Source organism: Bombus affinis, chromosome 12 (genome assembly GCF_024516045.1).
Source record: "Bombus affinis isolate iyBomAffi1 chromosome 12, iyBomAffi1.2, whole genome shotgun sequence".
In the NCBI taxonomy this organism is placed as follows: domain Eukaryota; kingdom Metazoa; phylum Arthropoda; class Insecta; order Hymenoptera; family Apidae; genus Bombus; species Bombus affinis.
This window is the reverse complement of record NC_066355.1, coordinates 12,226,936-12,251,378: the sequence shown is the minus strand read 5'-3', so window position 1 is coordinate 12,251,378 and position 24,443 is coordinate 12,226,936. Positions and strand designations below refer to the sequence as shown.

Below are 24,443 nucleotides of genomic sequence, written 5' to 3'. Positions count from 1 at the left end.
AGTCGCCTGTTATAAATATTGGAAAATATTTGCAAGAATTCTAAAGTTCGCCACTAAATATGTTTAAAGAATACTTGTTTCGAGGTATTTGAATCTAACTGTTATTATGTTGCAAGTTTATGACGTTAACTGAAGCAAATACACATAATACAACAACAAAAAAAAATTGAATTCCATAAGTGAATTATTGAGATATAACTCAATTTGAAACAATAAAATAACTTATTAAAAATTCGTTGGAAATAAGAGAATGATCTCATATATCGGAAATAAAACAATAATTTATTTAACCGAACCTATTGACACTGCATGCACAATTTCGTGTTCTGAAAAAGGGACATTCGAGTCATTGTTCTAAACTGTTTAACGTTCTATTTTCGCGGCTCAAAACTTTTGAATATATCGAAAAGTTATAAACTCTAACATGACCGCAATAATTTTCTCTTAAAAATGGGAAACTAAGAAGAAGCCCAAACAAACAGACAATGAAAGAAAAATCGCGGCGCGAACTCGTTCGTTCGCGATCTTTCCAAAGAATCAATGGACTTACGCAACGCACTCCCGTGCACAAAATAACTACAAGATTCAATGCAAAAAAAGAATCGATTTTTATACTAGATTCCAAGTCAGATAAGTACCATTATACAGAACGGGCTCAGAATGGATTTGAGAGACAAGACATATCCCACGGTGTCCCACGTTGTCCCACGTTGTCCTACGCTGTCCCACGTTGTCCAACGGTGTCCCACGTTGTCCTACGCTGTCCCACGTTGTCCAACGGTGTCCCACGGTGTCCAACGTCGTCCAACGGTGTCCAACGGTGTCCCACGGTGCAGCCCAGTCTGGATCATCCAAAATTCTGTTCGCGGCATTTGGAGATCCAAACCGGACTGGTGCGTAGTTCTTAGCTTGGCATCGTTTTCCAAAGATTAATCAACGGATTAATTTTTTGGAAAACGATGCCAATTACCAGGTCTCACCACGAGGAGGTGACTACGCAAGAGACCCGCCCATGGGTTATTTATCTTTATACATTCATCTCGACATTCAACCCATTGGCAGAATGTCGAGTACCGTCTCTACTTGACCATGGGCCTGCGTAAAGAAATAGTTGTTTCGTACCCTAACTGCGAAACACATATCTCCAACGCAGCAGTTACATGAATCTTCACAAACGTAGAACAACATACATAAAACAACATCTATATCCCACACAAAGATTACATCGATCAGTACATATATCGTACATATATCAGTACATAATTCGTAGCCCTACCGGCAGCATTCGGTATCAAAGACACATTTATCTAACTTGGAACGAGTGAAAGAAAATGAAGCTAACGAACGTACTATCAAACCTACACGACGTACTCCCGTGCACCGGATAACCCGAAGGATTAGCGGAAAGCCCAAGTATTGACCATAACTCGATTCCTGTTTCGCCGTTCGAAACTTATACGAGTCGCGGTCGATGGCGCCGACCGATGATGCCAGTGATCCGCTGGTGATCCAACCGTGGATCCAGCACATAGGCCGGCAACTTAACACACTCCAACTGAACATGTGGAACCCGGGGAGGGGCCGCTGAACAGGATTACGAAGGCAGAGGCCTCAACTGAACAGTGGGGCCCACCCCTGTGGAGGGGCCGCTGAACAGGATTACGAAGGCATGATCTTCGACTGAACAGTGGGGCCCACCCCCACGGGCCCGAACAGGATTACGGAGGACGTGAAATTACAGGTCCCTGCCCGAGTACCGAAGTACCAATCGGACAGGAGTGCAGATCCCCGACTGAATCCCCAACAGATTCGCAAGCATCAGCGGCGCGACGACAACTCCCGCGATTCGATGCGAACGTCGAGCAGTCGTCGAGCAGTCACCAAGACTGAGGTGTGCTTGGGCCGCCTTACGAATCCAAAGAGTTGTCCAGTGCATGTTGACCCGCACGTACCCGGAATACGCACGAGCGAGTACGTCACGCGACAGTTTGAAACAACTGAGCGATCGCGTACCGACAAATCGCGGATACAATTTTTCGTTCCAAGATGGATAAGTGTCGTTGTACAGAATGAGCTCACAATGCACTGAACATGGGTGTCTATCTTACCATTAATTAAGCCTAAAACGCACGCATTCTACGGTGTCCCCCGGTGTCCAACGATATCCAACGATGTCCAACGATATCCAACGATGTCCAACGGTGTCCAACGATGTCCAACGGTGTCCAACGTCGTCCAACGGTGTCCAACGGTGTCCAACGGTGTCCAACGTCGTCCAACGTCGTCCAACGATGTCCAACGATGTCCAACGTCGTCCAACGGTGTCCAACGATGTCCAACGATGTCCAACGTCGTCCAACGGTGTCCAACGATGTCCAACGATGTCCAACGGTGTCCAACGGTGTCCAACGATGTCCAACGTCGTACAACGGTGTCCAACGGTGTCCAACGGTGTCCAACGGTGTCCCACGGTGCAGCCCAGTCTGGATCATCCAAAATTCTGTTCGCGGCATTTGGAGATCCAAACCGGACTGGTGCGTAGTTCTTAGCTTGGCATCGTTTTCCAAAGATTAATCAACGGATTAATTTTTTGGAAAACGATGCCAATTACCAGGTCTCACCACGAGGAGGTGACTACGCAAGAGACCCGCCCATGGGTTATTTATCTTTATACATTCATCTCGACATTCAACCCATTGGCAGAATGTCGAGTACCGTCTCTACTTGACCATGGGCCTGCGTAAAGAAATAGTTGTTTCGTACCCTAACTGCGAAACACATATCTCCAACGCAGCAGTTACATGAATCTTCACAAACGTAGAACAACATACATAAAACAACATCTATATCCCACACAAAGATTACATCGATCAGTACATATATCGTACATATATCAGTACATAATTCGTAGCCCTACCGGCAGCATTCGGTATCAAAGACACATTTATCTAACTTGGAACGAGTGAAAGAAAATGAAGCTAACGGACGTACTATCAAACCTACACGACGTACTCCCGTGCACCGGATAACCCGAAGGATTAGCGGAAAGCCCAAGTATTGACCATAACTCGATTCCTGTTTCGCCGTTCGAAACTTATACGAGTCGCGGTCGATGGCGTCGACAGATGATGCCAGTGATCCGCTGGTGATCCAGCCGTGGATCCAGCACATAGGCCGGCAACTTAACACACTCCAACTGAACATGTGGAACCCGGGGAGGGGCCGCTGAACAGGATTACGAAGGCAGAGGCCTCAACTGAACAGTGGGGCCCACCCTTGTGGAGGGGCCGCTGAACAGGATTACGAAGACATGATCTTCGACTGAACAGTGGGGCCCACCCCCACGGGCCCGAACAGGATTACGGAGGACGTGAAATTACAGGTCCCTGCCCGAGTACCGAAGTACCAATCGGACAGGAGTGCAGATCCACGACTGAATCCCCAACAGATTCGCAAGCATCAGCGGCGCGACGACAACTCCCGCGATTCGATGCGAACGTCGAGCAGTCGTCGAGCAGTCACCAAGACTGAGGTGTGCTTGGGCCGCCTTACGAATCCAAAGAGTTGTCCAGTGCACGTTGACCCGCACGTACCCGGAATACGCACGAGCGAGTACGTCACGCGACAGTTTGAAACAACTGAGCGATCGCGTACCGACAAATCGCGGATACAATTTTTCGTTCCAAGATGGATAAGTGTCGTTGTACAGAATGAGCTCACAATGCACTGAACATAGGTGTCTATCTTACCATTAATTAAGCCTAAAACGCACGCATTCTACGGTGTCCGCCGGCGTCCAACGATATCCAACGATGTCCAACGATGTCCAACGGTGTCCAACGGTGTCCAACGATGTCCCACGGTGCAGCCCAGTCTGGATCATCCAAAATTCTGTTCGCGGCATTTGGAGATCCAAACCGGACTGGTGCGTAGTTCTTAGCTTGGCATCGTTTTCCAAAGATTAATCAACGGATTAATTTTTTGGAAAACGATGCCAATTACCAGGTCTCACCACGAGGAGGTGACTACGCAAGAGACCCGCCCATGGGTTATTTATCTTTATACATTCATCTCGACATTCAACCCATTGGCAGAATGTCGAGTACCGTCTCTACTTGACCATGGGCCTGCGTAAAGAAATAGTTGTTTCGTACCCTAACTGCGAAACACATATCTCCAACGCAGCAGTTACATGAATCTTCACAAACGTAGAACAACATACATAAAACAACATCTATATCCCACACAAAGATTACATCGATCAGTACATATATCGTACATATATCAGTACATAATTCGTAGCCCTACCGGCAGCATTCGGTATCAAAGACACATTTATCTAACTTGGAACGAGTGAAAGAAAATGAAGCTAACGAACGTACTATCAAACCTACACGACGTACTCCCGTGCACAGGATAACCCGAAGGATTAGCGGAAAGCCCAAGTATTGACCATAACTCGATTCCTGTTTCGCCGTTCGAAACTTATACGAGTCGCGGTCGATGGCGCCGACCGATGATGCCAGTGATCCGCTGGTGATCCAGCCGTGGATCCAGCACATAGGCCGGCAACTTAACACACTCCAACTGAACATGTGGAACCCGGGGAGGGGCCGCTGAACAGGATTACGAAGGCAGAGGCCTCAACTGAACAGTGGGGCCCACCCCTGTGGAGGGGCCGCTGAACAGGATTACGAAGGCATGATCTTCGACTGAACAGTGGGGCCCACCCCCACGGGCCCGAACAGGATTACGGAGGACGTGAAATTACAGGTCCCTGCCCGAGTACCGAAGTACCAATCGGACAGGAGTGCAGATCCACGACTGAATCCCCAACAGATTCGCAAGCATCAGCGGCGCGACGACAACTCCCGCGATTCGATGCGAACGTCGAGCAGTCGTCGAGCAGTCACCAAGACTGAGGTGTGCTTGGGCCGCCTTACGAATCCAAAGAGTTGTCCAGTGCACGTTGACCCGCACGTACCCGGAATACGCACGAGCGAGTACGTCACGCGGCAGTTTGAAACAACTGAGCGATCGCGTACCGACAAATCGCGGATACAATTTTTCGTTCCAAGATGGATAAGTGTCGTTGTACAGAATGAGCTCACAATGCACTGAACATAGGTGTCTATCTTACCATTAACTAAGCCTAAAACGCACGCATTCTACGGTGTCCGCCGGCGTCCAACGATATCCAACGATGTCCAACGATGTCCAACGGTGTCCAACGGTGTCCAACGATGTCCCACGGTGCAGCCCAGTCTGGATCGTCCAAAATTCTGTTCGCGGCATTTGGAGATCCAAACCGGACTGGTGCGTAGTTCTTAGCTTGGCATCGTTTTCCAAAGATTAATCAACGGATTAATTTTTTGGAAAACGATGCCAATTACCAGGTCTCACCACGAGGAGGTGACTACGCAAGAGACCCGCCCATGGGTTATTTATCTTTATACATTCATCTCGACATTCAACCCATTGGCAGAATGTCGAGTACCGTCTCTACTTGACCATGGGCCTGCGTAAAGAAATAGTTGTTTCGTACCCTAACTGCGAAACACATATCTCCAACGCAGCAGTTACATGAATCTTCACAAACGTAGAACAACATACATAAAACAACATCTATATCCCACACAAAGATTACATCGATCAGTACATATATCGTACATATATCAGTACATAATTCGTAGCCCTACCGGCAGCATTCGGTATCAAAGACACATTTATCTAACTTGGAACGAGTGAAAGAAAATGAAGCTAACGAACGTACTATCAAACCTACACGACGTACTCCCATGCACCGGATAACCCGAAGGATTAGCGGAAAGCCCAAGTATTGACCATAACTCGATTCCTGTTTCGCCGTTCGAAACTTATACGAGTCGCGGTCGATGGCGCCGACCGATGATGCCAGTGATCCGCTGGTGATCCAGCCGTGGATCCAGCACATAGGCCGGCAACTTAACACACTCCAACTGAACATGTGGAACCCGGGGAGGGGCCGCTGAACAGGATTACGAAGGCAGAGGCCTCAACTGAACAGTGGGGCCCACCCCTGTGGAGGGGCCGCTGAACAGGATTACGAAGGCATGATCTTCGACTGAACAGTGGGGCCCACCCCCACGGGCCCGAACAGGATTACGGAGGACGTGAAATTACAGGTCCCTGCCCGAGTACCGAAGTACCAATCGGACAGGAGTGCAGATCCACGACTGAATCCCCAACAGATTCGCATGCATCAGCGGCGCGACGACAACTCCCGCGATTCGATGCGAACGTCGAGCAGTCGTCGAGCAGTCACCAAGACTGAGGTGTGCTTGGGCCGCCTTACGAATCCAAAGAGTTGTCCAGTGCACGTTGACCCGCACGTACCCGGAATACGCACGAGCGAGTACGTCACGCGACAGTTTGAAACAACTGAGCTATCGCGTACCGACAAATCGCGGATACAATTTTTCGTTCCAAGATGGATAAGTGACGTTGTACAGAATGAGCTCACAATGCACTGAACATAGGTGTCTATCTTACCATTAATTAAGCCTAAAACGCACGCATTCTACGGTGTCCGCCGGCGTCCAACGATATCCAACGATGTCCAACGATGTCCAACGGTGTCCAACGGTGTCCAACGATGTCCCACGGTGCAACCCAGTCTGGATCATCCAAAATTCTGTTCGCGGCATTTGGAGATCCAAACCGGACTGGTGCGTAGTTCTTAGCTTGGCATCGTTTTCCAAAGATTAATCAACGGATTAATTTTTTGGAAAACGATGCCAATTACCAGGTCTCACCACGAGGAGGTGACTACGCAAGAGACCCGCCCATGGGTTATTTATCTTTATACATTCATCTCGACATTCAACCCATTGGCAGAATGTCGAGTACCGTCTCTACTTGAACATGGGCCTGCGTAAAGAAATAGTTGTTTCGTACCCTAACTGCGAAACACATATCTCCAACGCAGCAGTTACATGAATCTTCACAAACGTAGAACAACATACATAAAACAACATCTATATCCCACACAAAGATTACATCGATCAGTACATATATCGTACATATATCAGTACATAATTCGTAGCCCTACCGGCAGCATTCGGTATCAAAGACACATTTATCTAACTTGGAACGAGTGAAAGAAAATGAAGCTAACGAACGTACTATCAAACCTACACGACGTACTCCCGTGCACCGGATAACCCGAAGGATTAGCGGAAAGCCCAAGTATTGACCATAACTCGATTCCTGTTTCGCCGTTCGAAACTTATACGAGTCGCGGTCGATGGCGCCGACCGATGATGCCAGTGATCCGCTGGTGATCCAGCCGTGGATCCAGCACATAGGCCGGCAACTTAACACACTCCAACTGAACATGTGGAACCCGGGGAGGGGCCGCTGAACAGGATTACGAAGGCAGAGGCCTCAACTGAACAGTGGGGCCCACCCCTGTGGAGGGGCCGCTGAACAGGATTACGAAGGCATGATCTTCGACTGAACAGTGGGGCCCACCCCCACGGGCCCGAACGGGATTACGGAGGACGTGAAATTACAGGTCCCTGCCCGAGTACCGAAGTACCAATCGGACAGGAGTGCAGATCCACGACTGAATCCCCAACAGATTCGCAAGCATCAGCGGCGCGACGACAACTCCCGCGATTCGATGCGAACGTCGAGCAGTCGTCGAGCAGTCACCAAGACTGAGGTGTGCTTGGGCCGCCTTACGAATCCAAAGAGTTGTCCAGTGCACGTTGACCCGCACGTACCCGGAATACGCACGAGCGAGTACGTCACGCGGCAGTTTGAAACAACTGAGCGATCGCGTACCGACAAATCGCGGATACAATTTTTCGTTCCAAGATGGATAAGTGTCGTTGTACAGAATGAGCTCACAATGCACTGAACATAGGTGTCTATCTTACCATTAACTAAGCCTAAAACGCACGCATTCTACGGTGTCCGCCGGCGTCCAACGATATCCAACGATGTCCAACGATGTCCAACGGTGTCCAACGGTGTCCAACGATGTCCCACGGTGCAGCCCAGTCTGGATCATCCAAAATTCTGTTCGCGGCATTTGGAGATCCAAACCGGACTGGTGCGTAGTTCTTAGCTTGGCATCGTTTTCCAAAGATTAATCAACGGATTAATTTCTTGGAAAACGATGCCAATTACCAGGTCTCACCACGAGGAGGTGACTACGCAAGAGACCCGCCCATGGGTTATTTATCTTTATACATTCATCTCGACATTCAACCCATTGGCAGAATGTCGAGTACCGTCTCTACTTGACCATGGGCCTGCGTAAAGAAATAGTTGTTTCGTACCCTAACTGCGAAACACATATCTCCAACGCAGCAGTTACATGAATCTTCACAAACGTAGAACAACATACATAAAACAACATCTATATCCCACACAAAGATTACATCGATCAGTACATATATCGTACATATATCAGTACATAATTCGTAGCCCTACCGGCAGCATTCGGTATCAAAGACACATTTATCTAACTTGGAACGAGTGAAAGAAAATGAAGCTAACGAACGTACTATCAAACCTACACGACGTACTCCCGTGCACCGGATAACCCGAAGGATTAGCGGAAAGCCCAAGTATTGACCATAACTCGATTCCTGTTTCACCGTTCGAAACTTATACGAGTCGCGGTCGATGGCGCCGACCGATGATGCCAGTGATCCGCTGGTGATCCAGCCGTGGATCCAGCACATAGGCCGGCAACTTAACACACTCCAACTGAACATGTGGAACCCGGGGAGGGGCCGCTGAACAGGATTACGAAGGCAGAGGCCTCAACTGAACAGTGGGGCCCACCCCTGTGGAGGGGCCGCTGAACAGGATTACGAAGGCATGATCTTCGACTGAACAGTGGGGCCCACCCCCACGGGCCCGAACAGGATTACGGAGGACGTGAAATTACAGGTCCCTGCCCGAGTACCGAAGTACCAATCGGACAGGAGTGCAGATCCACGACTGAATCCCCAACAGATTCGCAAGCATCAGCGGCGCGACGACAACTCCCGCGATTCGATGCGAACGTCGAGCAGTCGTCGAGCAGTCACCAAGACTGAGGTGTGCTTGGGCCGCCTTACGAATCCAAAGAGTTGTCCAGTGCACGTTGACCCGCACGTACCCGGAATACGCACGAGCGAGTACGTCACGCGACAGTTTGAAACAACTGAGCGATCGCGTACCGACAAATCGCGGATACAATTTTTCGTTCCAAGATGGATAAGTGACGTTGTACAGAATGAGCTCACAATGCACTGAACATAGGTGTCTATCTTACCATTAATTAAGCCTAAAACGCACGCATTCTACGTTGTCCGCCGGCGTCCAACGATATCCAACGATGTCCAACGATGTCCAACGGTGTCCAACGGTGTCCAACGATGTCCCACGGTGCAACCCAGTCTGGATCATCCAAAATTCTGTTCGCGGCATTTGGAGATCCAAACCGGACTGGTGCGTAGTTCTTAGCTTGGCATCGTTTTCCAAAGATTAATCAACGGATTAATTTTTTGGAAAACGATGCCAATTACCAGGTCTCACCACGAGGAGGTGACTACGCAAGAGACCCGCCCATGGGTTATTTATCTTTATACATTCATCTCGACATTCAACCCATTGGCAGAATGTCGAGTACCGTCTCTACTTGAACATGGGCCTGCGTAAAGAAATAGTTGTTTCGTACCCTAACTGCGAAACACATATCTCCAACGCAGCAGTTACATGAATCTTCACAAACGTAGAACAACATACATAAAACAACATCTATATCCCACACAAAGATTACATCGATCAGTACATATATCGTACATATATCAGTACATAATTCGTAGCCCTACCGGCAGCATTCGGTATCAAAGACACATTTATCTAACTTGGAACGAGTGAAAGAAAATGAAGCTAACGAACGTACTATCAAACCTACACGACGTACTCCCGTGCACCGGATAACCCGAAGGATTAGCGGAAAGCCCAAGTATTGACCATAACTCGATTCCTGTTTCGCCGTTCGAAACTTATACGAGTCGCGGTCGATGGCGCCGACCGATGATGCCAGTGATCCGCTGGTGATCCAGCCGTGGATCCAGCACATAGGCCGGCAACTTAACACACTCCAACTGAACATGTGGAACCCGGGGAGGGGCCGCTGAACAGGATTACGAAGGCAGAGGCCTCAACTGAACAGTGGGGCCCACCCCTGTGGAGGGGCCGCTGAACAGGATTACGAAGGCATGATCTTCGACTGAACAGTGGGGCCCACCCCCACGGGCCCGAACAGGATTACGGAGGACGTGAAATTACAGGTCCCTGCCCGAGTACCGAAGTACCAATCGGACAGGAGTGCAGATCCACGACTGAATCCCCAACAGATTCGCAAGCATCAGCGGCGCGACGACAACTCCCGCGATTCGATGCGAACGTCGAGCAGTCGTCGAGCAGTCACCAAGACTGAGGTGTGCTTGGGCCGCCTTACGAATCCAAAGAGTTGTCCAGTGCACGTTGACCCGCACGTACCCGGAATACGCACGAGCGAGTACGTCACGCGACAGTTTGAAACAACTGAGCGATCGCGTACCGACAAATCGCGGATACAATTTTTCGTTCCAAGATGGATAAGTGTCGTTGTACAGAATGAGCACACAATGCACTGAACATAGGTATCTACTTTACGATTAATTAAGCCTAAAACGCACGCATTCTACGGTGTCCCCCGGTGTCTAACGATATCCAACGATGTCCAACGGTGTCCAACGATGTCCAACGGTGTCCAACGTCGTCCAACGGTGTCCAACGGTGTCCAACGGTGTCCAACGTCGTCCAACGATGTCCAACGATGTCCAACGTCGTCCAACGGTGTCCAACGATGTCCAACGGTGTCCAACGATGTCCAACGATGTCCAACGGTGTCCAACGGTGTCCAACGATGTCCAACGGTGTCCAACGATGTCCAACGTCGTCCAACGGTGTCCAACGATGTCCAACGGTGTCCAACGGTGTCCAACGATGTCCAACGATGTCCAACGGTGTCCAACGATGTCTAACGATGTCCTACGGTACAGCCCAGTCCAGATCCGCCAAAATTCTGTTCGCGGCTTTTGGAGATCCAAACTAGACCAACGTTGTCCCACGTTGCAGTCCAGTGTAGATCATCCAAAATTCTTTTCGCGGCATTTGGATATCCACACTGAACCAATGGTATCCCACGGTGTCCCACGTTGCAGTCCAGTCTAGATCATCCAAAATTCTTTTCGCGTTTTTTGGTGATCTACACTGGACCAACGGTGTTCTACGGCTTCCAGCGGAGTCCCACGGTGTGCAGCGGCGTCCCACCGTGTCCAATGTCGTCCCACGTTGCAGTCCAGTTTAGATTATCCAAAATTCTCTTCGTGGCTTTTCGTAATCCAAAATGGACTGTATTAGCGTGATTCTGAGCTTGGTATCGAATTATTGTGCAATGTTTGTACTTATCAATGTAGTTGTTTTCTGAAAATTAATCAACTGATTAATCTGCGAAAACAATTACATCGATCAGTTCAAACATTGTACAATAATTCGCAACCGTACTGGCAACATTCGGTATCAATGATACATATGTCTAACTTGGAACCACAGAAAGGAAATGAAAGTACTGACACTGTATATACAATTTAGAGTTTTGCAAAAGAGAGATACGACTCGTTGTACTGAGCTTATGAAGATATCGAAAAGTTATAAACACCAACGTGACCGCAATATTCTTCTTTTAAAAATGGGAAAACGGGCAGAAGCCTGAACAATCAGACGATGGAAGAAAAATCATTTGGGCATCTAGCATACGTATTTAATATGCTGTGAAATGTTCATATATGTAACTGAAACGTATTTTCTGTAAATTGATAAATCTGAAACAAACTCATTTACTGGATTATGGTATATGGAAGAAACAGACATCTTTAAAACGTGAACATTTTATGAAACATTTTATGAAAAATAAACTATTAATAATGGTCAATTATATATCATATTACTATTGATTAAATTTTAGCAAATATAGAGAATCGTGTGTATCTTTTAATCGAAACTAGGGTTACGTTGGAAACAAGAATTTTAAGTAATTGAATTTAAACTAAATTAAAAATTGAAAAGTTCGTTTGGAATAACTAAGATGAGAGAAACCCCGGTTATTATACAATCACTTGCTTTATCTTTTAACTTTTAACAGTATCTGTTATTTTCTACAACAACGTAGTGATTTGCAACATAATAAACCGAAAGGTATGTGCATAAGTCATTTTTTGCAGAATTTTTGCTACAAACGTGACGATGTCTTTGTTTCGTGACGAAACTTTTGTTTCATGCAAATGAAATTCGAATATTTATAAAATTTTACATTACTGTTAAAAGATTGAAGTGAAAATATCGCGGTCGAAAAAATTCTAAATGTTATGGTTCTAAGAACGAACAATCACCAGCACTAATTCCAATTGCAATTGGATTAAATTTTAAAAAATATTTCCAGCCTTCCTAGCAACATTAAGATATTTCGTTATAATACTTTGTTGCGCATGAAATCGCTCACAATTTCATACATGTAAATATATATATATATTATACATTCGTAATAAAGTTCTGTATTTTAGCAGTCATGGTAACGTTAACGCTGACAAAGGAATATGTCTTATAGCAGTATTTTCAGTAATAAACGTAGTAATAAGGGGCGCATTAATAAGGGGCGCTGAAAAAGAAACAAAGCAGTAGCCAGAAGGGCTACTAAAATTCGATCGTCTTCCACTCTATATAAACCCGATCAACACGCCGAGAGTGGAACTGAATATTCTTGTTCCGCAACGCTAATTTACTACTAATATTTATGAAGCAGAAAATTCTCAAAATCAAACGCGACGAGTGCTTCGTTATATTTGCAATATCAATTAATCTACCATTAAAAAAAAAAAAAGAAAAATCTGAAAATTCCCGATATCTAATGCGCAACGCTAATAAGTATAAATCTACGCACTCGTATTTAAGCAATACGCAACACTAATAGCGAGAGATTGCAGTGCAACCATTTAGGAGGTTGCCGATGAACGATCACACTTGTACAGCTCTTTAGGCTGTACGTGTGATCCAGGAGCAGTGTCCGACAAATGCAGTCGGAGGGTTTGGGCAGTTTGTGAACGCAACTCTACTTAACAAAACGCGATCATTCATTATCGCAACGCTAACAGGAAAAATAAGTAGAACTCGCGATGGAACAATGTCGCAACGCTAATTCTTAAAGTGAATTTAATGAAAATTACTATTTACTATTGGAAAAAGCTACTTTAAATATCCTAGTATTGCTACTTAAACAGAAAAACAGAAAAAATTCTAAAAATTGCAAAAGACAATCGCGATATCGTAATTCGCAACTCTAAAGCAAACGCGATTATCATTTTATCGCAACTCTAATTCAAACCGTAATCATTTTCTCGCCACACTAATGAAAAGCCGTGATATTATTTCGCAACTCTAATACAACCCGTAATTAATTTGTCGCAACACTAATAAGAAAAATCGCGATTTGCCCAATGGGACGATGGACCGATATATACATCGGCCAAAAAAACAAAGACTACTACTACTACTACTACTACTACTACTACTACTACAAATACTAAAAGCGAGCATAGTGACAAAGTAGTAACGATAATGACTTCCCATGCTCCGGATGACCCAGAGGATGGGGAGCCATTAGTAGTTGCCCTCTTGAGTGACAGTTTGTCGGGCCTCTTCGGCTTATAGCCTCTTCCTTCTTCGGGCGCAATGCCCGCTGTAACTTAAATCTAAGCTCGAGACTTCTAAATCGCAAACAAAAAAAAAACTTATAAAGGTAAAATAAAAATATAAACCGCGGAAGCTGATTGAAGTGCACATGGACTGACCAACGATCACAGCAGTGATCGTTGCCCACTCGCACGTGCGTGCTCGAGCAATAAACGTTCGTTTCGAGCCCATTCGCGACCGCGACCGCGAAATTCGAAAAATCGAAAGGCAAAACCAGAGACGAGAGCATGCTCTACTCGTGCCAGTTTCACCGTCGATTTTTCAAATAAATTTCCAGAAACAGGTTGGTCACGCGAAAACGCGCCTACCCGACCAGAGACTGTGCCAACCTGCCCGGTCCTACCTACTTATAATTAACAGACATACCAGAAAGTATGCTACCTGTCCTACCTAGCGCTGTATTTAAAAATGGCAAAACAGGCACACCAACACACTCGCTCCACGGTTCTCACACAAACGCCCGGGCGCAAAGGTCCTACACTAGAGAGGACGTCCCGGGACGCCTCCGACACCCGAGCTTAACATATCATGCATGCTCTAAGGTACGTACCTTTTTCCTGAAATCGACTGACGAAGGCTAGTGACCATTGCGTAATACGTGATAAAACACGTCTGAGAAAATTATATTTTTAAAATAGATATAAGTAAACTTGGAATTATAATTGCGATTGATAGCGATATTAAGAGTATGAGTACACTTAGTCGCGTGGATGATATTATCAGAAATTCTAATTGTATCGAGACGTAAATTGAATCGATATATGTCTCGACATTTTTAATATTTCAAGTTTTAAGGAATGAGAAAAAGCGACGCAATTCCACGACCTAACAACACACACACGTAATGTGGAAAATACGTCGTGCACGATACACTAACACATGGTCAGTCGCTGAGAAATTATTACATTACTTAATTCTAGGTCATCGTGCCCAGTGTCTTTCTCCCATTCAAGTAGCACCTGGGCACGTGAATGAGATCCTGACAATGGGCACGGAAAGGATTAAACCTGAAAATCCTGATCTGAAAAGATGATTAGTTTGTGTAATTTTTATTTAACGGACTAACGTTCTTTGCTGCTTCTTTCTGATTAACTCTATTTTATTAATTTAATACTAACTAAGTAATTCTACTTTATTAATTTAATAAATCGGAAGAAAATTTTAATATTGCAGAAAAGGTAGCGTTAATTGAAAAAGACTGAGACTCGATCAAATGGAATAATTGACTCTAAATGTATTAGTAAGAAAGAAATAATCTCAGGCGAACTCTTTATCAAAGCAAATACTCGAAAATGTAAAAGCAATGTTCAAAATTATTGCTTTGATTAAAAATTCTGCCTGTCGCGAAGTGTCTTCTTGCACGTAAAATTTCACACATTTTCGTACGGAAAAAATGAATTTTAACTCATATTTTAAGTTCTAGCCAAAGTGAAATAAACGAACGTGACTTAAGATTGTCACGATCAATTTATTGCTTAAGATCAAGTATATTCGTGTCATACAGATATATTCGTGTAGATATTTGCCATTTGCAAATATTCATACGGAATATTAACATGCATATTTATAACTAACACGAATATATTGTCAAGTGTATATGTTTAACCTAATTATTAAAAAACTAATTATTATAATCGCGATGTGCGAGAAGACCTATCCTAAACTGATAAATTTCAAAAAATGAGTGTTACTACTCACGGGTATAAGAAATACCCGCGGTCACTATGCTCGCAAAAAAATTCTACGTAATACAACCGATCACCCGTGCCGATTCGGACCTTTCATCCTACGACATGATTGAGTGACCGGAGGAACAGAAATGCATGCGACTCACCGTTCGAAGCGGAGAAACAAAGGACGTATCGTGGATGCTGCGCCACCCCAGCGAATATTATCAGGAACTGTGTAGAGTCCAGTGGTGGAAATGGAGATTGCGAGAAATCTGTTACAGAACAAAACACGATGAGTGATTGCTGATTATTTAAAAAGTTGGAGATAATGAAAAATGAAAGTTTATTAACTTTAGTAACTTTGGTAATAATAAAGATTGAAATTCTAATAAACTTTGATAAGTGTAAAAACTGAAACTCTAATATGAAAGTTTAAAATCTAAGAATTAAGAATCTAAAGATTTCTGAAATATGTTAGTCATTTGTTTCATAATTCGGTATTAAGATTTTAATAATTATTTTATTTTAATGAAAGAATAACCTCAGAAAATGCTAATCTCCTAAATTTTCAATAAAATTGTATTTCTTAATTGATAGTGATCAAAGAAAAATATACAGAATATACATAATTGAAGTACAATGTATAAAGATAATTACATTTTTGGCTTTTTAGCCACTGTTAAAACATTCCCAAAGAAGACGAAGGAGTTGAAGCAGTGATATATCTATAACAAAACATAAGATATCATTAATATCGTTAATATATAATAACAAACTTGAAACTTTAGCAATAATAAAGACTAAATTCTAATAAATATGTAAATTGGAAATCTAATATAAAAATTTGAGAACAAATATTCAGTGATTTTTTATGAGTATCAGACAGTTTTATTGTACTTTAATGTTAAGACTTCAAGACTTTATTTCAATTAAAAAGGACATTTACAGCTTTCTAAATCATCCATCATTTTTATTTTGTAATTAACGACATTTCAAACAAAATATACTAAATAGAACAAATTGAAATACAGTATATAAAACTACTTACATTCTTGAGCTCCTGGAGAGGCTTTATCCTCTTGAGCGAGGCACTGACTCTAATACCGGAAACGAATATTCAAAAAAATAAATATATAAAAAAAGAAAAATAAAAGACTACGTTACCGCGACCGCTTAAATTATGATCGGCGAACAATAACTCTAATATCGCGTACAAATTTGATTGATAAAATTTTATTATTTTCGCGTGTGATTATTCGATCGAATTTGATCAAAACTATCGTGATTTTAAAATATTGAAAAGAAACTATTGCGTGGCAAACACTGACTCTACAACCGCATTGCGCGCGGTCACAAATATTTCCTGAAAATAAAGCAGTTTAAGGGCGGGGGTGGGGGGGTGGAAAAGAAGCGAAACGTTGTTTCGACAATTTTCTCCTTTTTCCTATGGAACGTTTATTTAGAAAATACTGCTATTTCTTTACACTTAAAAATTATTATTAAGAAACTGGAACAAGTATGAAACTATAAGTTGAAAATTGTGAGATATATCTCGATAGCAAACAAATGCTTACGAATACCGTGAATGCAATGCAATCGATTTCAAGAATTATACTGTTCGCAATTAGAATATATACTGTGAATTTTCGTTATTAGAATACGAAATATACATTGCACTAATACACTATAGTCGCCTGTTATAAATATTGGAAAATATTTGCAAGAATTCTAAAGTTCGCCACTAAATATGTTTAAAGAATACTTGTTTCGAGGTATTTGAATCTAACTGTTATTATGTTGCAAGTTTATGACGTTAACTGAAGCAAATACACATAATACAACAACAAAAAAAAATTGAATTCCATAAGTGAATTATTGAGATATAACTCAATTTGAAACAATAAAATAACTTATTAAAAATTCGTTGGAAATAAGAGAATGATCTCATATATCGGAAATAAAACAATAATTTATTTAACCGAACCTATTGACACTGCATGCACAATTTCGTGTTCTGAAAAAGGGACATTCGAGTCATTGTTCTAAACTGTTTAACGTTCTATTTTCGCGGCTCAAAACTTTTGAATATATCGAAAAGTTATAAACTCTAACATGACCGCAATAATTTTCTCTTAAAAATGGGAAACTAAGAAGAAGCCCAAACAAACAGACAATGAAAGAAAAATCGCGGCGCGAACTCGTTCGTTCGCGATCTTTCCAAAGAATCAATGGACTTACGCAACGCACTCCCGTGCACAAAATAACTACAAGATTCAATGCAAAAAAAGAATCGATTTTTATACTAGATTCCAAGTCAGATAAGTACCATTATACAGAACGGGCTCAGAATGGATTTGAGAGACAAGACATATCCCACGGTGTCCCACGTTGTCCCACGTTGTCCTACGCTGTCCCACGTTGTCCAACGGTGTCCCACGTTGTCCTACGCTGTCCCACGTTGTCCAACGGTGTCCCACGGTGTCCAACGTCGTCCAACGGTGTCCAACGGTGTCCCACGGTGCAGCCCAGTCTGGATCATCCAAAATTCTGTTCGCGGCATTTGGAGATCCAAACCGGACTGGTGCGTAGTTCTTAGCTTGGCATCGTTTTCCAAAGATTAATCAACGGATTAATTTTTTGGAAAACGATGCCAATTACCAGGTCTCACCACGAGGAGGTGACTACGCAAGAGACCCGCCCATGGGTTATTTATCTTTATACATTCATCTCGACATTCAACCCATTGGCAGAATGTCGAGTACCGTCTCTACTTGACCATGGGCCTGCGTAAAGAAATAGTTGTTTCGTACCCTAACTGCGAAACACATATCTCCAACGCAGCAGTTACATGAATCTTCACAAACGTAGAACAACATACATAAAACAACATCTATATCCCACACAAAGATTACATCGATCAGTACATATATCGTACATATATCAGTACATAATTCGTAGCCCTACCGGCAGCATTCGGTATCAAAGACACATTTATCTAACTTGGAACGAGTGAAAGAAAATGAAGCTAACGAACGTACTATCAAACCTACACGACGTACTCCCGTGCACCGGATAACCCGAAGGATTAGCGGAAAGCCCAAGTATTGACCATAACTCGATTCCTGTTTCGCCGTTCGAAACTTATACGAGTCGCGGTCGATGGCGCCGACCGATGATGCCAGTGATCCGCTGGTGATCCAACCGTGGATCCAGCACATAGGCCGGCAACTTAACACACTCCAACTGAACATGTGGAACCCGGGGAGGGGCCGCTGAACAGGATTACGAAGGCAGAGGCCTCAACTGAACAGTGGGGCCCACCCCTGTGGAGGGGCCGCTGAACAGGATTACGAAGGCATGATCTTCGACTGAACAGTGGGGCCCACCCCCACGGGCCCGAACAGGATTACGGAGGACGTGAAATTACAGGTCCCTGCCCGAGTACCGAAGTACCAATCGGACAGGAGTGCAGATCCCCGACTGAATCCCCAACAGATTCGCAAGCATCAGCGGCGCGACGACAACTCCCGCGATTCGATGCGAACGTCGAGCAGTCGTCGAGCAGTCACCAAGACTGAGGTGTGCTTGGGCCGCCTTACGAATCCAAAGAGTTGTCCAGTGCACGTTGACCCGCACGTACCCGGAATACGCACGAGCGAGTACGTCACGCGACAGTTTGAAACAACTGAGCGATCGCGTACCGACAAATCGCGGATACAATTTTTCGTTCCAAGATGGATAAGTGTCGTTGTACAGAATGAGCTCACAATGCACTGAACATGGGTGTCTATCTTACCATTAATTAAGCCTAAAACGCACGCATTCTACGGTGTCCCCCGGTGTCCAACGATATCCAACGATGTCCAACGATATCCAACGATGTCCAACGGTGTCCAACGATGTCCAACGGTGTCCAACGTCGTCCAACGGTGTCCAACGGTGTCCAACGGTGTCCAACGTCGTCCAACGTCGTCCAACGATGTCCAACGATGTCCAACGTCGTCCAACGGTGTCCAACGATGTCCAACGATGTCCAACGTCGTCCAACGGTGTCCAACGATGTCCAACGATGTCCAACGGTGTCCAACGGTGTCCAACGATGTCCAACGTCGTACAACGGTGTCCAACGGTGTCCAACGGTGTCCAACGGTGTCCCACGGTGCAGCCCAGTCTGGATCATCCAAAATTCTGTTCGCGGCATTTGGAGATCCAAACCGGACTGGTGCGTAGTTCTTAGCTTGGCATCGTTTTCCAAAGATTAATCAACGGATTAATTTTTTGGAAAACGATGCCAATTACCAGGTCTCACCACGAGGAGGTGACTACGCAAGAGACCCGCCCATGGGTTATTTATCTTTATACATTCATCTCGACATTCAACCCATTGGCAGAATGTCGAGTACCGTCTCTACTTGACCATGGGCCTGCGTAAAGAAATAGTTGTTTCGTACCCTAACTGCGAAACACATATCTCCAACGCAGCAGTTACATGAATCTTCACAAACGTAGAACAACATACATAAAACAACATCTATATCCCACACAAAGATTACATCGATCAGTACATATATCGTACATATATCAGTACATAATTCGTAGCCCTACCGGCAGCATTCGGTATCAAAGACACATTTATCTAACTTGGAACGAGTGAAAGAAAATGAAGCTAACGAACGTACTATCAAACCTACACGACGTACTCCCGTGCACCGGATAACCCGAAGGATTAGCGGAAAGCCCAAGTATTGACCATAACTCGATTCCTGTTTCGCCGTTCGAAACTTATACGAGTCGCGGTCGATGGCGTCGACAGATGATGCCAGTGATCCGCTGGTGATCCAGCCGTGGATCCAGCACATAGGCCGGCAACTTAACACACTCCAACTGAACATGTGGAACCCGGGGAGGGGCCGCTGAACAGGATTACGAAGGCAGAGGCCTCAACTGAACAGTGGGGCCCACCCTTGTGGAGGGGCCGCTGAACAGGATTACGAAGACATGATCTTCGACTGAACAGTGGGGCCCACCCCCACGGGCCCGAACAGGATTACGGAGGACGTGAAATTACAGGTCCCTGCCCGAGTACCGAAGTACCAATCGGACAGGAGTGCAGATCCACGACTGAATCCCCAACAGATTCGCAAGCATCAGCGGCGCGACGACAACTCCCGCGATTCGATGCGAACGTCGAGCAGTCGTCGAGCAGTCACCAAGACTGAGGTGTGCTTGGGCCGCCTTACGAATCCAAAGAGTTGTCCAGTGCACGTTGACCCGCACGTACCCGGAATACGCACGAGCGAGTACGTCACGCGACAGTTTGAAACAGCTGAGCGATCGCGTACCGACAAATCGCGGATACAATTTTTCGTTCCAAGATGGATAAGTGTCGTTGTACAGAATGAGCTCACAATGCACCGAACATAGGTGTCTATCTTACCATTAATTAAGCCTAAAACGCACACATTCTACGGTGTCCGCCGGCGTCCAACGATATTCAACGATGTCCAACGATGTCCAACGGTGTCCAACGGTGTCCAACGATGTCCCACGGTGCAGCCCAGTCTGGATCATCCAAAATTCTGTTCGCGGCATTTGGAGATCCAAACCGGACTGGTGCGTAGTTCTTAGCTTGGCATCGTTTTCCAAAGATTAATCAACGGATTAATTTTTTGGAAAACGATGCCAATTACCAGGTCTCACCACGAGGAGGTGACTACGCAAGAGACCCGCCCATGGGTTATTTATCTTTATACATTCATCTCGACATTCAACCCATTGGCAGAATGTCGAGTACCGTCTCTACTTGACCATGGGCCTGCGTAAAGAAATAGTTGTTTCGTACCCTAACTGCGAAACACATATCTCCAACGCAGCAGTTACATGAATCTTCACAAACGTAGAACAACATACATAAAACAACATCTATCTCCCACACAAAGATTACATCGATCAGTACATATATCGTACATATATCAGTACATAATTCGTAGCCCTACCGGCAGCATTCGGTATCAAAGACACATTTATCTAACTTGGAACGAGTGAAAGAAAATGAAGCTAACGAACGTACTATCAAACCTACACGACGTACTCCCGTGCACCGGATAACCCGAAGGATTAGCGGAAAGCCCAAGTATTGACCATAACTCGATTCCTGTTTCGCCGTTCGAAACTTATACGAGTCGCGGTCGATGGCGCCGACCGATGATGCCAGTGATCCGCTGGTGATCCAACCGTGGATCCAGCACATAGGCCGGCAACTTAACACACTCCAACTGAACATGTGGAACCCGGGGAGGGGCCGCTGAACAGGATTACGAAGGCAGAGGCCTCAACTGAACAGTGGGGCCCACCCCTGTGGAGGGGCCGCTGAACAGGATTACGAAGGCATGATCTTCGACTGAACAGTGGGGCCCATCCCCACGGGCCCGAACAGGATTACGGAGGACGTGAAATTACAGGTCCCTGCCCGAGTACCGAAGTACCAATCGGACAGGCGCTGCAGATCCCCGACTGAATCCCCAACAGATTCGCAAGCATCAGCGGCGCGACGACAACTCCCGCGATTCGATGCGAACGTCGAGCAGTCGTCGAGCAGTCACCAAGACTGAGGTGTGCTTGGGCCGCCTTACGAATCCAAAGAGTTGTCCAGTGCACGTTGACCCGCACGTACCCGGAATACGCACGAGCGAGTACGTCACGCGACAGTTTGAAACAACTGAGCGATCGCGTACCGACAAATCGCGGATACAATTTTTCGTTCCAAGATGGATAAGTGTCGTTGTACAGAATGAGCTCACAATGCACTGAACATGGGTGTCTATCTTACCATTAATTAAGCCTAAAACGCACGCATTCTACGGTGTCCCCCGGTGTCCAACGATATCCAACGATGTCCAACGATATCCAACGATGTCCAACGGTGTCCAACGATGTCCAACGGTGTCCAACGTCGTCCAACGGTGTCCAACGGTGTCCAACGGTGTCCAACGTCGTCCAACGTCGTCCAACGATGTCCAACGATGTCCAACGTCGTCCAACGGTGTCCAACGATGTCCAACGATGTCCAACGTCGTCCAACGGTGTCCAACGATGTCCAACGATGTCCAACGGTGTCCAACGGTGTCCAACGATGTCCAACGTCGTACAACGGTGTCCAACGGTGTCCAACGGTGTCCAACGGTGTCCCACGGTGCAGCCCAGTCTGGATCATCCAAAATTCTGTTCGCGGCATTTGGAGATCCAAACCGGACTGGTGCGTAGTTCTTAGCTTGGCATCGTTTTCCAAAGATTAATCAACGGATTAATTTTTTGGAAAACGATGCCAATTACCAGGTCTCACCACGAGGAGGTGACTACGCAAGAGACCCGCCCATGGGTTATTTATCTTTATACATTCATCTCGACATTCAACCCATTGGCAGAATGTCGAGTACCGTCTCTACTTGACCATGGGCCTGCGTAAAGAAATAGTTGTTTCGTACCCTAACTGCGAAACACATATCTCCAACGCAGCAGTTACATGAATCTTCACAAACGTAGAACAACATACATAAAACAACATCTATATCCCACACAAAGATTACATCGATCAGTACATATATCGTACATATATCAGTACATAATTCGTAGCCCTACCGGCAGCATTCGGTATCAAAGACACATTTATCTAACTTGGAACGAGTGAAAGAAAATGAAGCTAACGAACGTACTATCAAACCTACACGACGTACTCCCGTGCACCGGATAACCCGAAGGATTAGCGGAAAGCCCAAGTATTGACCATAACTCGATTCCTGTTTCGCCGTTCGAAACTTATACGAGTCGCGGTCGATGGCGTCGACAGATGATGCCAGTGATCCGCTGGTGATCCAGCCGTGGATCCAGCACATAGGCCGGCAACTTAACACACTCCAACTGAACATGTGGAACCCGGGGAGGGGCCGCTGAACAGGATTACGAAGGCAGAGGCCTCAACTGAACAGTGGGGCCCACCCTTGTGGAGGGGCCGCTGAACAGGATTACGAAGACATGATCTTCGACTGAACAGTGGGGCCCACCCCCACGGGCCCGAACAGGATTACGGAGGACGTGAAATTACAGGTCCCTGCCCGAGTACCGAAGTACCAATCGGACAGGAGTGCAGATCCACGACTGAATCCCCAACAGATTCGCAAGCATCAGCGGCGCGACGACAACTCCCGCGATTCGATGCGAACGTCGAGCAGTCGTCGAGCAGTCACCAAGACTGAGGTGTGCTTGGGCCGCCTTACGAATCCAAAGAGTTGTCCAGTGCACGTTGACCCGCACGTACCCGGAATACGCACGAGCGAGTACGTCACGCGACAGTTTGAAACAACTGAGCGATCGCGTACCGACAAATCGCGGATACAATTTTTCGTTCCAAGATGGATAAGTGTCGTTGTACAGAATGAGCTCACAATGCACCGAACATAGGTGTCTATCTTACCATTAATTAAGCCTAAAACGCACGCATTCTACGGTGTCCGCCGGCGTCCAACGATATTCAACGATGTCCAACGATGTCCAACGGTGTCCAACGGTGTCCAACGATGTCCCACGGTGCAGCCCAGTCTGGATCATCCAAAATTCTGTTCGCGGCATTTGGAGATCCAAACCGGACTGGTGCGTAGTTCTTAGCTTGGCATCGTTTTCCAAAGATTAATCAACGGATTAATTTTTTGGAAAACGATGCCAATTACCAGGTCTCACCACGAGGAGGTGACTACGCAAGAGACCCGCCCATGGGTTATTTATCTTTATACATTCATCTCGACATTCAACCCATTGGCAGAATGTCGAGTACCGTCTCTACTTGACCATGGGCCTGCGTAAAGAAATAGTTGTTTCGTACCCTAACTGCGAAACACATATCTCCAACGCAGCAGTTACATGAATCTTCACAAACGTAGA

General features: G+C 45.5%; 1 long non-coding RNA gene across 1 annotated transcript; it reads right to left on the bottom strand.

Annotated features, from left to right (window-relative positions):
- Window positions 1–684: 684 nt before the first annotated feature.
- On the bottom strand, window positions 685–18,185 carry LOC126922870 (uncharacterized). Its single transcript, XR_007712971.1, has 3 exons — window positions 17,927–18,185; window positions 11,225–11,304; window positions 685–715 (listed from the first exon to the last, which is right to left on the bottom strand). It is a non-coding gene; the product is annotated as an uncharacterized LOC126922870 (long non-coding RNA).
- Window positions 18,186–24,443: the final 6,258 nt, after the last annotated feature.